Below are 17208 nucleotides of genomic sequence, written 5' to 3' on the forward strand. Positions count from 1 at the left end.
CTGCTGCTTAACACTGATGCCAAGTGGCTTTGCCTCAGTTTCCCTATCTAGAGTATGGAAATGATCTTTACCTACCTCACAGGGAGAATTAAATGGCTGAAATGCTAAGTGGCTACTGAAATGGGACTGGGATTCTGAAGGCCTGGTTTTTATTCCAGGCTCTGCCATATAACCTTGGGCAAGTCAATGCTCTGTGCCTCAGTTTCCCCATCTGTAAAAGATAGGGAGTGTTGCCCACCAACCTCACTGTGGGAGAAGAGGAGTTGTGTGGTGAGACTGGAGTAATTAGTGTTTGTAAAACTCTGAGAACCCCAGTTAAAGGCACCACCGAAGTAGTAATGATTTAGGCAATAGCCATCATTTCCAAGAGCAGCTCCCACCCGGGTAGGTGAAGAGAAGCACATGCTTCTGAGCCCAAGGGGAGGTGCTCCTGTTAGCCCCCCAACAAGAAGCAAACCCCTTTATGAGAGCATCTCCTCACAGAGGCACTTTGGGATACTCATGAAGCATCAGTTCTCGAACCTCCCCCAGCCCCAGTCGCTCCCTTGCTAAAAGCTAATAGGAAAAGGGAGATTAAAGATTTCTCATCATTTTTCCTGGAAGAAAAAACCCAAACACTTCAGAGAATTGCAGCATTTCCTGACCGTACCTAAAGCATTCTCCTGAGCCAGCTGGCTGGTAGCCTGCTTCTAGCTCAGAGCTGTCCGTCGGTGCACACAGAACCCTTTCCAGAGGGCGCAGAAATCCAGTTCTGGTTCTTTTCTTTCCAGGATCCACACCCAAAGGCCTTGCCTTCGGGGCATGGATGTCAGTTCCAGTCCTTCTGCCCGGTCCTAAGTTCAGGGCAGAAATCCACTGATGAAATGGCTGACCTGGTTGCAGTTAAAATGCACACCCTTTTGCACACTCACGCACGTTCCCTTGCCCACTGATCACCAAGGCTTTCTTTTCCCTTGTATGTACTACTGACCAAGAAGGGGAAAATGCAGTGCACGTGCACCAGGGATGAAGTCTTTGGAGTAACACCTGTGACCAAGTTGATGCTACGAGTTGCATGTCACTCCCAGCTCTGAGCCATCCCTTCATACTAGCTGCAGACCCCAGCACTTCCCCAAATTCTCCCTCCCCACCCTCCAGCACACGGGTTCACTTAGCCAGTTTGCCTAGACTTCCTCCAAACCCTGGTCACATCCCCTCCGATGCTGACTGAAGCAGCAAAAAAACAACCCTCAGTCTGATTTACTGGGTTATCCAAGTGGGATTAATGAAAGGTGGTGGCTGGTCCTATTTCCCTATCAAGAATCTTCCATGGCCTTTATCCATGTAATATCTGAGCACCCCACAATCTTTCTAGTGTACTTCTCTATTATCCCCATTGTACACATAGAAAACTGAGGCACAGAGAGGCTAAGGGATTTACCCAAGTTCACACAGGGAGTCAGTGGCAGAGACAATACTCAAGCCCTGATTTCCTGAGTCCCAGTCCACTTACTAGACCACCCCTTCAATCTGGAAGTAGTGGTTTGGGTGCGGGGGACACAGAGGGATGGATGAAAGGTAACAAAGGCAAAGACACCTGCGTCTTGTAGCAATTCCTCTAGCACATGACAGTGGATTCCCACCTCCTTCAGGAGCAAGAAATGGTGGGTCTCTGTCAGCTACACAATACGGTGTCTTGTCTTTGTAAATAATACTTGGAATCTCTCTCGTGACTTCCATCCAAGCATCTCAGAGAGATGTGTATGGTTAAGGCACAAGACTGAGTCTGAAGGCCTGGATTCTATTCCCACAGTCCTGCCGTGCGTCCTGCGAAAGCCCTGAAGGGCCAGATTTTCCAAAGAGCTCCACACCCAGGACCTCGCAAGCTGAAGCCAATGGGGTTTCATGGGGCATAAATAAATGCAGGATTGGGCCCTGAGCCTCTCTGTGTCTCTACTTCCTCACCCGTACAACGGGGCCACTGAATTCAGCAGGACATTCATGAAGCTCGATTCACTATTTGCAAAGTGCTTTGAGATCCTCAGATGGAAGGGGTTGGAGAAGAGCCGACCATCAGCACTTAGATTCTAGAGTGATGGGCCCTCTGGAAAAAACCTAAGATCAATAATGGGACTGGTTCAACCTCACAATACGCCTGTGACTTAAGTGTCCCTGTGGGGAAACTGAGGCACAAGGCGCATCAGTGCCTTGCCTCCAAGGTTCCACAGCAAGTCAGTGGCAGAGGCAGAATTGACCTCAGGGGTCACGCTGTGCTAACCACTAGAACCCACGGCTCACACTGCTACACCAGGGCCCATTCCCATCACTGCCGGGAGGTCCCTTGCTGCCATGGAAAAGACCCAGGTCTGATTTTTCACTCGCTGCCTGAGAGATCTGAGAGCACGTCTAAGGGGGAATTTACTGGGGGGAGGGATAGCTCAGTGGTTTGAGCATTGGCCTGCTAAACCCAGGGTTGTGAGTTCAATCCTTGAGGGGGCCATTTAGGGATCTGGGGCAAAAATTGGGGATTGGTCCTGCTTTGAGCAGGGGGTTGGACTAGATGACCTCCTGAGGTCCCTTCCAAGCCTGATATTCTATGATTCTATGGCACAACCTTTCCCCTGGAAGGTGGGGGAGCCACGCATTGCTCTACAGTGACCCCTGCCATCAGGATCCCCACACACTGCTGCTCAACAAGAGTCCATCCCAGCCCTGGGGATGTTGCCGGGGAACTCATAGTGATCCCATAAAGCCAGCAAGAAACCCAGCCCACTGCCTCCCTTGCCCTTAGCAAATTGCACCAGGAGAGGAACAGATTCTTACCAGGCAAGTTTGAGCAGCCCTTGCAATGGCATAGCAGGGCCCTTCCACCACTCACGCGTCTCACTGCATCTCCGCTCCCCTCTTCCTCCTGTCCCTGCCCTCCAGTCCCCTGCAAGAGCTCCCTGATTAGGCTGCAGCATGATGCATTAATCATTCCCATTGCATGTTGAGCCATCTGGCTGATATTGGCCCTCCTGCCACACCACAGAGGATTGTTAACACAAAGCATATGCTTTGTTAGAAATTAATAATAATTTTAGGCTCTCACCAGCTGCTGGTAATTGGCTCCCCTTTCACACAGATAACTAAGAGCAGCAGGGTGGAAACTCAGCCTCTTCCTGGCTCCCTTTCTAATGAGATGAGTGCGCAGCCCTGGGAAGGAGGCCGTTCTATAGAGGGAAGTATGATAGAGGCAGGGTAATAGGTTTTTAATAACTGTATACATGCATCCAGCGCGCCGACGGGCGAGAGGAGCAGGGTGACGGGAGAAGCTTGCAGGCCGGCAGTGTGCAGGGGAATTTTAATACTGAATTAATATATCTGCTTCCACCACCCCTAGCCCATGTTTATCTGCTCGGCTGCCACCTATAGAGAGAGGAGAGTCCAGGGGAGCAGCAGCAGAAGGGATGGGAAGATAAATGGCATGGACGCAGGTTTAAAATCCCCAATTGTTTTTGAAAGGATACAGGGCAGATTCCGTGTCTGCTAGTTGTCAGGGACAACTTTCTCCCCACCTTTCTCCCAAACCTCTACGTGCAAAGCATTAATACCAGCAGCATTGCACAGGGGGCTATACACAGGGGCAGCTGGTGGTTCAGGAGACACGTGCATTGCTCTGCAACCTCTCTAGGAGTTCAGTGAAAGCCTGAATCGCGGCTGAGATCTCCCCCTCCGCACGTGGCAAACCCTGACATGAGCCTGTGCTTGCTGAATAGCCAGGTTTGGTCCTATTTGTGCTGGCTCAGAGGCTCCATTTCGCAAAGGGTGACCCGCAAAGTGCAAAGGTTACCTTTATTCCCATTGCGTTGCAAGATCCGCCTTTGCTTAGCCCTGCCAGCACTTGTAAACGCAATTCCCCTTTTGTATGCACGGTTGTCTGTTTCACATGTGCGAAAAGGCCCACTCACCAGTACAAACACAGCCTTTCCAGGCACCATTCTGGCAGCATCTGAGAGCGCTGATCCATCACAGTACGGTTAAAAACTGAATACAGGAAAAAATCAGCTCCTCCTTTTACTCCCTGCCCCTGTCAAGTCCTGAGCCCATGGATCCATGTTGCTACTGCAAGAATCAAAAAGCCTGATTCTCCCCTCACACCAGCGTAAATCTGGAGTAGCCCCATTGAAGAGAATAACAGTGGTGTAGAACCAGCGAGAAGAGGAGAATCACACAACGACCCCAGTGCCAACCTGCCACATCCCACTCAGCTAAAAGGGACAGCTCCCTTAGTTGTAATTGACTTTAAGGGAAAGGCTTTAAGGAGTGAGGATTTTGCTGCCCCTCTCACAATGAGGCACTCAAAGTCTCATTCGTACTGATTTGGAAATCACCCTGGTATCAACTGCCATGGCTTGACAGTCCTGCTGACATCACAGTGACGGATGCATTCGAAATAACTAGCTAGATAGCTAGACCCACACGCAGCTGGGGCACACCCATCATTTCACGCCATTGCTTTGGTTACTTGCATTATCATTAAAGGAAACACAGAACCGTGATTGGGGTCGGAAATGGACCCGTTTTAGAAGACTCATTTACGATGTAATTACTGCTGTCAGATGAACACTGAGGATATATTTTTACTTTTCCTGGCTTACACATCATGGTCTAGGCAGGTGGGTGTAAATGGAGGCTGTTAGAGATATTTATATTCCATTGCTGACAAGTTCTGAACACGGGGGAACTATACACTGTATTATTTTTGTAAAAACAGTGCACATTGAGCAAATGGAAACATACCCAGCGTATCTGCCGCAACAGAGCCACCCACGAGCCAGGTTTTCAAAAGAGCTCAGGCTGCCTTTTAGGCACCTCAAGGAGGGCCAGTGTTCCCAGTGGGTTCAGCACCCACCATTATGTCCCAGCAGCGCTCTACCCCGGTATAGCTGTAAACAGTTACTGGGTAACCGTGCCAATAGATGGTGCTCAAAAATAGATAGCGTCGTTTCTGTGGTCTGCAGGACCAACCAAAAGCAGGTTGTAAATGGCTCTCTCTGGAGGCTCTTTACCTCGATTCTTAACTATGCGCAGAAGCCTTTTGAAAAGCTGGCCAGATGTTTCTGAGTGGCACGGAGAGATGCTGACATTTAGACGGTTGGGGATTACCTCTTCAGGACACCTGGATTTTGCACAATAATCGCACTCGTTTAGCTCCTTGCTTCCACGACACTCTAGTGTACAAAATTTTCACAGCACCCTACGGAATCCCTTACACTCCCATTTCACAGATGGAGAAACTGAGACACAGAGGAGCTGACTTGACCAAGGATCATGAACAGAACCCAGGGACCCTGACTCCTGAACTTCATCTCTAACAGATATGACACTGTTTCCCCGAGCCTGCTTAGCAGAGATTACAGAATAAGCCTCCCATGCCATGCAAGCAAGATAGCTCTGGGGGCAGCCTCTTTTAAAATTGTACCACAAGGATCCATCCTGGACTGGCAGGGGTGGTGGGCTAGTGGGCCTCTTCCCTCTCTGATTTGTGTGTGTCTGGAGCCATCTGTGCTAGGCTGGGGTGCTGAGCTCACTGAAGAACCATTCCGTCAAAGGAGCCTCCGGCGAAGGGTAGCTTTGCTGGCACCAGCACCGTGCATTTGAGAGAGTTTTGCTGCAGTTCACACTCCCGGGGATAAGTCAATGTCAGCGGCTCGTGCTGGCTCTTCCTTTAGCATTGCACTCTCAGTTTATCACTCAGCCGCCAACACTCACGCACACTGGGTGAAAACTTGATAGCGTTTCATCCTGGGAGCAGAACAGGAAGCAAAACCCCATCTGGGAGGACAGTGACCTTCAGAGACAGCCCAGGAGTAGGGGGCTCTGGGACCCCAGCGTCTTACCCACAGAGGCCACGAAGCCAATGGGAATCAGTGACGTCCATGGGAGACAAGGGGGCTAATGTCCTGGATAAGGATTTCAGGACTGGGCCTAGTGTTTCTTTGTCACTTGCTCCAGGAGAAGCATGACATTGCCTTTGGCATCGCTAGTTTGCAAAGACATGGGTGAAGCCACAAGCAATGCCTGGACTTTTCCGTGTCTCCCAAGCCAACAGCATGAACGGGGTTGGGCAGGAGGCAGGACAGCTTCAGATGGTATAAAAATATCTTGGCCAAAACTGGGATCTTCTGCAAAGTAAGAGAATCACAGAAATCAAGAGAATGGAGAAGATCTTGGAGGGATCTAATCAATGTAGGATTGATCTTCACAGTGTGTTCCCTACGGGTTCGTCCAGTCCAGAGTCGAACAGACCTCACAGCAAATCTTTCCTGTTATTCAAGCCTACGTTTTCCTCCACTTAATTCCATCCCATTATGGTGGGTTATACCCAGGAGGCCAACCCTGTACAATCCCCTCCTTGTTGGTGTATACACCACTCTAAATGCTTGTAGGCGGTTATTGTATTTCCCCCCTTCGTCATCATTAGGGTCAGGCTTATACCTTTAATGGTATTTCCATAATGAAAGTGTAGGAGGTTTGTGCAATATCCAGAGAGCTGAAATACTCTCCCGGGCTCCATCCAGTGCTGCTTTAATACAGCTTATTGTTATTTGATCCTTCGTCAAATATTCAGCCCGAGAACAACTCAAAAGAAATTCCAGACTAACAGATCGGTGAAATATGGAAACAATTAGCTGAGAACTCCCATTATCCCCAAATGATGTTAAATCAGGGCAAGACCACCGACACTGCAGTCAATCGCCATTCCTGCGCCCTCTTATGCTTAAGATGTACTGGACCAGAACCAGGAAGAACGTGGCTTCTTGGAACGGGTGTAACATACTGCAGACCAAAATTCTGCTTTCCTTCCTCGGGCACATATTCCCACTGACTGCAGTGAGAGTAAGGCAAGCAAGATGCGCCTCTCATTCTGAGCATTTCGTTGAGGTCCCCCTACAGATTCTTGCATTCCTAGGGCAGACTGCGCTCTCGGTTACGCCTGGAGGAACCCCACTGAAGTCAGTAGAGCTATCTCAGATCTACAATAGTGCAACAGAGATCCGAGTCTGGCCCCTGCCTTGCAGCGATGCTGTGCACTGTCAGGGAGCTGGGGTTCTGATCTCTGACATGGCTGCAAGTAAGGAATAGCTTTGGCAAATCCCGGGGAGCCACAGCAGCGTAAGACAGGGTGTGCGTGAAGGCAGAAGCAAGCTCACAGTGCGTTCCACCCTCAAAGGTGGCTGCAATTCAGCAGTGAGTAAAGCAATCCCTTTATCTATTGCAGACTGTAAGCCTTGAAGAGTTTCGGTCTGTTCAGGTATGTTATTGCTTTTCATTATCCCCACCTCAGGCTTCTGAAGAAGAGGAGCCTAAGACACAAGCTCAGATTCTGCTTTTACACTGGCGCCAGCCTGGAGCGACTCCACTAGAAACATACGGTAATAAATGACGGGTTCCCCCACTGGGTCACACTGGGAACATTTAGCAGATTCCCTGGGAAAAAAGAATAGCTGATTCCTAGTATTTTTCCTTCCTTTCTCGTCTTGTTGAAAGATAAAAATGTGTTTTTTCAGCTTGAGCTGCTCTGCCACTCCAAGCCAATAGAGAAAGCACGGGGGGAAACTTGCAGTAGACAGGGTCAGAGTCCAAATGGACAACAGTCTCTGCCAACGGGGCTGGAGGGTCTTTTCCTTGAAACAAACCTCGGGAAGAGGAGCAAAAGGACAGGCGTGAAGCAGCAGCTGCCGGTAGGACACCAGAGGATGGTTTGGAAATGGAAGAGTATGGAATCACTCAGGGATATTCACGAGCACACCAGTAGCCAGGGAAGCGGAGGCCTGCGTCAGGCAGGGTTGCCAACTCTTGCAATTTTATCTCACCATACTTGGTACTTTTCTTAAAGTCACGTGATTGCATGAAACTGTCTGCCCCCAAAAGGAGGTTTATAGCCCTTTACGATCATGGGAGCAGTATGTCTCCATGGCATCAGGGAGCGAGCCTCCCACCCCAGGCCCACAGACTCGTGCTAGCCGGGCTTGTGTCGGCCTGCGAAAAATAGCTGCGGAGACACGGTGGCTCAGGCTGGAGCTCAGGGGCTCAAGCCGAGGCGGGGCATACGCTGGAGCGCGCAGCTCCATCCAGAGCCGCACCTTCTACACAGGTTTCAGAGTAGCAGCCGTGTTAGTCTGTATCCGCAAAAAGAGCAGGAGGACTTGGGGCACCTTAGAGACTAACCAGTTTATTTGAGCATAAGCTTTCGTGATGAAGTGAGCTGTAGCTCACGAAAGCTTATGCTCAAATAAATGGGTTAGTCTCTAAGGTGCCACAAGTCCTCCTTTTCTTTTTGCAAATACAGACTAACACGGCTGCTACTCTGAAACCCCTTTACGGCATCACCATTGGAGCAAATGCCCCAAGACACCAAAATCACGAATCCTTCTTGAAAATCTTGGCCTTAGCTCTGATAACTTGGGGGTTCAGGATGCAGCTAGTCATTCAGTCCTTGCAGGTTTTTGGGAGCTGAAGATTAGGCCACAGAGTCATCAGGAAGGTAATTTCCCCATCGACCGCAATGAATACTTTACACTTCTTGAGCGCCCTCCAAGGATCTCAGAGCAATTTGCAGGCGTTAACTAATTACATTTCACACACTCCCTGGGAGGATGGGAAGGGACCACATCGCCCACTGCTGAGGTGGAGCACAGCAGCTGTTTAACAGAGCACAGCAACACTGCAGGGGAAGAAGCAAAGAAGAATCCCATATCCCATTAAAACTGCAGGGGGAAAATTTGAGTCGCAGTATAACCCTCCTCAGTGGAATCTGGCCAGGACAAGAGCACTAACGCCACCTCTGGTTTATGTCTCTCATGAAAAGGGAACAATTCCACCCCACCCACCCCCACAGAACACCATGCTGGGGGAACTAATTCGATACTGGCCCAGAGAACAGATCTTAAATAGGTTCCTAGTCACATCCTTGCTAAGTTCTAACCCTGCTTAGCTAATAGGAGCTGCTAGGACTCACAGCACATCTTCAGGGATCAGACGCATCTGAACTAGATTGTAAGGGCTGAGCAGTATCATCCTTTGCACCCAGCCCAGCACCCGACAAGTAAGCTACAAATGAAAAACAAAACTTCCCTGCACATTTTTCGACTTATACATCAAAGCATGGGGGGTGGGGGAGGGACTGTAGTCTTCCCACAGCGTGATTGGCCTGTGGGACTTGCTAACCACAAGATATCATTGAGGCTAAGAGCTTGGTAGGACTGAAGAAAGGATTAAATGCTTGTAAGGATAATAAGATCACCTGCAACTACATCATTGGTGATACACATTTATAAAGGACATAAACCTTCCTGCTTCAGGGCAAGAGGCAGCCACTGACTGGCAGAGGTCAGAAAGAAATTGCCCCTCTGGCCAGGTTATTCCAGAACTGTCTATTAGGTGAGGTTTCTTCACGATTCGTCTGAAGCAGCTGGGGCTGGCCACTCTCAGAGACAGGATTCTGGATTAGATGGAGTCCTGCTCTGATCCAGTCTGGTAGCTCCTATGTCTGTGTGCTTGTGTACCTCTAACCAGGGCTTGGGAGAGGAGCTCATTCCTGCATTTGGGTGCAACTCCTTGTTTTAGCTGACCTGCTTGTAGCAAGCGTGGAGGGATTTCCTAACTTCTTCCAGAATCAATGCATATGGCAAAAGGCATCTTAGCAACAGCAACCAGACTTGTTTCTTTAACCCCAATACCGCTGGATGTCTCGCACCACTAATTCCCTTTGCTTGTGCCCTTCATACAGAGGGATGTGGCACCGGATCCCCTGGTTATCCCCCGCCCTGCTGCAGCCTCGCTGATTAACAACCGTTCTATTTCCAGTGCTGACCTCACTCCCCTTAATTGATTCCCAAAGAGCTGATTGCATGGATTACCAGCTATCCACATATCAATCAGAGCACTACTTAATGTTCTCTCATCAGTCCTGGGCCCCGATCTTATCCGACTTCAGCTCCACTGATTGGTAACCGTGGGGCTCCGGCAATCAGGAGGTATAGATCTTCAGGAGAGCAGAGCTCCTTTCACATTGTCAGAGGAATGTCGGTCTCCCTTTCCAGGGGAGAGCAGGAGGTTATGAATTGGGGAGAGCATTCTAAGGGGTGCTGTAAAGCTTCCTTTACCCTTGCCAATCACTACGGTACAGTCTGCCTACATGGCTCAGAAACACCTGGTGGAAGGGAAGAAAGATGGGAGGGAAAGCGACACCAGGAAGAATCAATCTGGCCATCTAGCAGAGTCTGCCAAGGCCACCTGTCTCAGGATCGCAAGGTCTGCCAAGCCATCGCAAGTCATCCTGCTGGCAAGTTGCTGGGAAGAGGATGGGATTCTCAGGAGCCCACATGCTTCTTAAAGGGATACAGCCAGCCCAAGCTGGGACCTTCCCTTGTCTCCTGCTGTGAAAATACAGTGACCCAGAGGCAGGGCCCACCATCCCTATCTGAGTTGCAGCAGGGCTGGGGATAACTCCAGAGTGACCAGGACCATTCCTTTTAAATTACAGGTGCAAAGAGAGCTGTTAGCTCCCATCTAATCTAGTCCAGGCCCCATCTCCTGGAGGGCCAGCGCAGGATTGTTAGCTCCGACCAGTTTCAAATGATCTAAAGGATGAGTCTGCCACCTCATTTCTTGTACACTAACATCTAGCTACCCCAATCAAGGTCAGGATCCTGCTGTGACACATAGCACGAGATGGTCCTGCCCCAAAGAGCTCACAGTGTAACTAGACAAGACAAAGGATTATTAGCCCCACTCTACAGATAGGAAACTGAGGAACAGAGATGAGAAGAGTCTTGCTTAAGGTCAAACAGGGAATAGCATCCAGGTCTGCTAAGTCCTTCCCCCGTGTCTTATCCACTCAGTTTTACCCTCTAGAAATGTCTGTAATGCAAACTATGCTACTCCTTGGAGAAACAATGCAGATGAATTTCCAAGCCCAGCCAGCTCCTCACCTCAGGCACCCATCTAAAGAGCGAGCAAAGACCCCTAATGAGCTATGGCAGCAGATGAGAGAGAGTGAAGAACTCTCCATCCGCAGGATGAATAGCGGATGCTGGGGAAGGTGCCTACATTACCCTACGTCCCCAAGTCTTTACAGCAGCTGCCCCCAGATAAATAGGTGTTTGTCAGGGACGGAATAATCACACCTCCCAGAGGCTGCTAAGTGACTGGAGGAGGCTGAGGGATCAATGAGGGATGAAGGAAATATGGCTGAGGACGCAGCCTCCTTTCCAAGGAAACACTTGTCTGGTTTTTTTTATGGACCTTTGGTAATTGCCAATTAATTTAACCGAAGCCGCTGTAAAGCAGGGATAGGAAATCAGGAAGCACCTGCGCAGGAGGCTGAGCCCTGGATTAGCATGTTGTGGAAGCTTAGACTGGGCACTGCCAGTCTGGTTGGCAGGAGACTGGCTCTGCCCGGGAAGGAGAATTCACCCCATACAGAGGGGCAGCATGAGGACCGTGCTCCATTTCCTACCCCCAAGAGCTTCAGAGGGACGTACAAGATGCATGGGCCTGGTGCAAGGGGCATCTCGCCAGGAGAGAGCTCTGCAGCCCCCTGGAACGTGGGGAAATGCCCGGTCGGCACGTCCAAAGTTTTGCTTTTGTGGTTAGTCTCAGAACTGGTGCCATCATTAACTCTCACCCCAAGCAGCACCTCGCTCCCACTCCAGTGGGAGAGGGAAACCCCTCAGAGAAAGAGCCGTAGGCCACACAGAGACGTCAGGTATACTGTTATTTAGACAGACTCCAGTCTGCCTCATCCCAGCACACCTTCTTCCATCCCATCACCCCTCCTCCTTCCATCCCATCACCCCTCAGACCACCACATCAGTCCATCTCCACGCTGTCCCTTTTCCTGTCTTCCCATCCATCCTGTTACTTCTCCATATTTTTCTGGGCTCATAAGTGGCCTCCCTCAGGAGGCAGTCCTCTAGCAAACAGCACTTGGTGGCCCAGGGAGGTACAGAGAGGTCAAGGCGCCAGCTTTTCGCTTCAGAGAGGCCCAGTGTCAAACATGATCAGCTTCATGAACCTCTCCACAGCAGGGGAGGCCCACTTCACAAAGCCTGGACCCAATGTGCCACAATGAGCAGTTCCTGGGCGAAGCTCCAGTAGCACCCCGACATCCTGCTGATGGGTGGTCTAGAAATAAACAAGAAAAACAGACTGGATAGAAAGAAGAGCTGGGTGAGGGGGACTGCAGGCTGGGACAGAGGGGCCTCAGCAGAGCGGGAAGGGTGAAGACCGATTGCCCAGGATTTGCGTGCACCAAAGGAGCTGTCTGGGAGGAGCCCAGTGTTAGAGAAAACTTATTCCTTCACTCTCCCACTTCCCTGGTCCTTCTCGCATGAACAAAGAGCAACAATGTCCAAAGGTGCAAACAATTCAATGTTTATTGGGGTGAACTTCCAGCAAGCTTAAATCCAAGTTCCTTTTTCCTTATTTTCCAATCCCAAACTTACTTCCTGTTTGCCCCTAATTTATATAGTAATATTCTTAGCTATACCTTAACAAATCATTCTACTGAAATTTAACTAACCAATCCTAACATATTGTAACATGATTAGCTAACCAATTGTATCCCACCACCGTAATTAGTTTACACCCAGCAAAATTAATTATACAGCAGACAGAAACAATCACAGAACCAGGCAGAGACCATGCCAATAAACAATAGCAAAGTGGGAACTCTAATGACAAAACAATACAGAAGTGAGGATTTCACAACTACATCTATAAAGACATAAGGGTTTCCCAGCTGTGTCTATTGATAAGTGAGGTCTGCTGTAGCTCACGAAAGCTTATGCTCAAATAAATTGGTTAGTCTCTAAGGTGCCACAAGTACTCCTTTTCTTTTTGCGAATTCAGACTAACACGGCTGTTACTCTGCAACCTGTCTTACCAGACAGAAAACTATCAACCTAAATTTCCTTTTACATCTTCTAGGCTCTTCCCTTTCTCTGGAGGCGATAGATGGGATCACCTTCAGGCGATAGATGGGATCACCTTCCTAACAGCCCCTGATTGACTAGTTTGAAATGTGAGGAGGTGACCGGTCGCTTCCCAGCTTATGGCTGCCTCTGCTGCTTAGCCAAAGGCCTTAGCCTAAGAACAGGGCCTCAGACTGTCACAGTGAGAGAAGGCCCATCCACAGATTCTCTCTCATATACCTCTATTACTAGCTAAATGATAAACATATACCTACATTCTTAGAGTCTAGGCCTTTACAGACAGGCCTGAATATCTATATCCTAACACCCAGAATTAAAGTAGCTGCAGGATTGAGGTTGATCAGCAGCTACACATGGGAGGCACTGGGCCGGATTGGCCGGAAGTGCCACAAATCCAGAAGGTGAGCCATGCTCCAAGCCCTATGGCAGGCCACGGCTTGGGCACCGAGCCTGGGCATTTGCTGAATGGCAGAACTCCCATGCAGGCCTCCCCGGAGCACCGGGAGCTGCTGTGCCTTCCCGAACAAGGCTGTGATTGAGCTGCTGCCCTCGCCTTCCCGAGCGCCATCATCAGCACTGAATCCCAACAGGAACTCATTAAGACGTATCTATTAAAGGGTGCAGCAAGCAGAAAATGCCTCCCCCCAGGTTTCCCGGCCCCAAAGAGCTGCCTCTAATAGGTTTGTGTGTTGCTGTCAGACAGTTTGTCAGAGCACAGATGAGTTTGCTTGGGCTTCACAGGCTGCTGGGGGGCGGGGAGTTGCTGTATATCACAAGAGCTACTGCACGGTAGCCTCATGGGCTCTTTGATCCATCCCCGCTCTACTCCCGCTCGTTCACTGACTCTGCCACTCCCCTTCCTCCTGTCTCTCTTCTCCTGTCTCTCATTCATTCCTTCTCCCCGCCCCCAGATCTCTCTTCCTCCATCTGCCACCCTTGGTTGCCCGTTCCCCTGCTCATGCTGACAGCATGGTCCCCCGGGAGAGGGAAGGGGCCAGCAAGATGGAAGCGCACACATGTGTGTTCCTCAGGGCCTGTTCCCACTGCAGGATGAAGCCAATGACTGGTTTCCTGCAGCAGAAGAGCCCAGGCCCTGGAGTGCATCATGGCTAGGAATCCTTCGGGAGAGTTCAATACCAAGTCACTTGGATACAAATATAGGAGCTTCCCTAGAGTGCTGCGTCTTCTGATCGGCATCTAGGACTGGGTCCTTAGGAACAGGGAAGCTGTCTACTTCCCTCTTATATGGGATGCATGTTAGAAGTCAGGGAGAAGGCCCTACACTGAGATGAATGGGGCTACAGGAACTTGCTAAGGGGTAAGTTTAACATAGGGCTGCTCTGGCGGTTTGGGTGCTAGTCTGGGCTGTAGGAGCTCTGGGATAAAGTCCCTGTTCTACTGCAAACATCCTATGTGACTACCCTGAGGGGTGCCAGATGAGTGACGTAGGTAGATAGCTTGTAGGGAGTAATATCTGAGAGGGGTGCTCTCTCTTCTTTCTTTGGTGGGGTTGCACTAGGGGTGAATTTGGTGCTTAAGGGAGTCTAAGAAATGCTTGTGCCACCATAACTTCTATCCAGATACTTTCTGAGCAGGTGCTATTAAAAGGCCCTTGCACTTACCAAACACAGGCCCTCTTCAACGTTGCCCTGATTTCCCTTCACACTAGCTGACCTCGTGCAAAGGGACCATGGGGCAGGCATTGCCCCGCCCCACCCCACCCCCAGGGATACCCCTACTGCAGCAGGGCAGCTATGCTCAGGCCCACAGCTGGCTCTGCAGCACCCCCAGGTCCAGGACATACCCGAGTGGGCTCAGCGCTGTCCTCACCACCACAGACCCTGAGTAGGGGAGGCAAAGCTACCTCCCCTCTGAAGGCAGCCATGGGGTTGAGCAGATGGGGTACTAGCCTGAGAGTCAAAAGACCTGGGTTCTATTGGTGGATCTGCTCTTGTTCTGTGTGACCCTGCACAAGGCGCTTCCCCTCCATGTCCTTCGATGGACAATGCTAGAGATACGCGAATGATTGCCATTAGAACCACCAATGCTTTGGAGCTTTTCCACCCTTCCCTTCCCCCAGGAGAGTAGGAGGGATTCTTTCCAGGCCAGAGCCCTCTTGCAAGATTCCCAGCACTTCCCCAATTAGCAGAGTCTGGGCTGGGCTGGGCTGGTGCTAGGAGCTGGGCTTGCCCCATACAGACCTTACAGAGGGCAGAGAGGAGGAAGCCAAGTTGCAGAGCCCCAGGGTTTAGCAGGGAAGCGCACAGGTGGCATACGTTTTTGTTGTCAGTTTCTCCTGTTCACCCCCACCCCCACCCCCACGCCAAACTGGTGGAAAGGACGCGATCATGGGGCAGAATGCAGAGTGCCTACCTGCAGAGGCTTCCCCTTGAGATCCCTCGGTTACACTTGGATAAGCTTCCCAGGAGCAAACCTTGTTCCACAGAACCAGCTCTGCTCTCACCGGAGTCCCCGGGGTGAAGGGAGATGAGGGCAGGTCCCAAAAGCTGCGGACACCACTCAAAGTACAGGCCTCCTGGGTTCTACTCCAGATTGTGCTTCTAACTTGGAGCAGTTGCACTGCTGCTCATTGCCTCGGTTTCCCCATCTGTAAAAGGAAAGGATCATGACACTTGCGCAGCCCCTGGGGATGGTGTGAAACTTGACTTGTGCGTGAAGCACTTGACGATCCATTGAGGGAAGGGCACAGAGAAGGGGCGGCACTGGCATTTGTCACTTCCAGCCCCAGTGGAGAGCCCCTTCTCTGTGCCCTTTGCAGGTCAGCCATTGCAGGTCAGCATAGAGAAGCCCCTTCTCTCTGGAGAAGCCCCTTCTCTCTGGTGCTGACCTGCAATGGGCTCAGAGTGCATCTCTGGGAGGAGGTGTCATAGACTCAGTTTAAGGCCAGAAGGGACCAGCTTGTCTGATCTCCTGTAGATCACAGGCCATTCAATTTCACGCATTTACCCCTGTACCGAGACCAATAATGTGTGTTTGGTTACAGCAGCTCTCCACAAAAGCACCGAGTCTTGATATGAAGACAAGATCTGGATAATCCACCAGCTCCCTCGGTAGCTTGTCCCAATGGCTCATCATCCTCACTGTTAAAAATGTGTGCCTTGCTTCCAGTTGGAACGTGGCTGGCTTTAGCCTCCAGCCATTGATTTCTGTTCTGCCTTACTCTGCTCCATTAAAGAGCCCTACGAAAGCTGCTATTTTCTTCCCAGGAAGGTACTTGCGCACTGTAATCAAGTCACCAGTCAATCTTCCTTTGGATAGGCTATACAGATCAAGCTCTTTGAGTCTCTCACTCTATGGCATTTTCTCCAGCCCTCGAATCATTCCATGGCTCTTTCCTGCACCTTCTCCAATTTTTCAACATCCCTTTGAAAACATGGACACCACAATTCCAGTCTCGGTCTCACCAGTGCTGTATATGGATGCAAAATGACCTCCCTCCTGCTATCCGCTCCTCCTCTCTTTATACATCCAAGACCTGCATCAGCCCTTTTTGCTGTAGCATCGCATTGGATGCTCATTTAGTTGCTAGTCCACTATGACCCCTGGATCCTTTCCAGACTCACTGCTTCCCAGTATACAGTCCCCAGAGCTGTAGGTATGGCCTGTGTTTCTTGTTCCGAGATGTGCTGTTCTGCTTTGCATATGTCGCTATTAAAACACAGTTTGTATGACAGCCCTGTCCTAATCATTACTTACCGCTTCACGCGGTCTGCACATCTTATCAGCAGCAATTTTATGTTTACTTCCAGATCATTGAAGAAAATGTCGCATGACCTCTGGTCTGGTCTCAATCCCTGGGGCAGCCCAGGGCTATCCAGATAACCTGGGCTGGATTTCTGTGCCCACCTGAAATGGGCTTAGGTTGCCAGAGGAGAACCTGGACTGGATGGGTGTAGGGGAAGCATGATATCTGGAAGAAAGCTACTGATCAGCAGATCCACCAACCAGTTCTCCCCTCCCAGTGGGTTAATGTGCACCAGAAGAGAACAATTAACCTCAGATGCTGCACCTGGAGGGGAGCCAGGGCTAGAGAGGGCCTAATAGCCAATAAAGCCCAGCTGTGGGATAGAACTAGGCTCTTATGAGAAAGGAAATGCAGGGAGAGCTCTGCAATGATTCTGAAGCTGCAAAGGGAGTTGGCTAGGGACAAGGAGGATATCCAGGGGGAGAGTAAGCCCTGGGGAGTGGGCAAGAGACTGAGAAGGGTGAAGTAGCCATGGGGAAC

At 50.3% G+C, this 17208-nt stretch overlaps 1 long non-coding RNA gene across 1 annotated transcript; it reads right to left on the bottom strand.

The window, feature by feature from the left end:
• Positions 1-9306: 9306 nt before the first annotated feature.
• Positions 9307-16925, bottom strand: LOC122463880. The gene is made up of 3 exons (XR_006287586.1): positions 16680-16925; positions 15336-15570; positions 9307-12153 (listed from the first exon to the last, which is right to left on the bottom strand). It is a non-coding gene; the product is annotated as an uncharacterized LOC122463880 (long non-coding RNA).
• Positions 16926-17208: the final 283 nt, after the last annotated feature.

This window comes from Chelonia mydas, chromosome 26 (assembly GCF_015237465.2).
Source record: "Chelonia mydas isolate rCheMyd1 chromosome 26, rCheMyd1.pri.v2, whole genome shotgun sequence".
Classification (NCBI taxonomy): Eukaryota; Metazoa; Chordata; order Testudines; family Cheloniidae; genus Chelonia; species Chelonia mydas.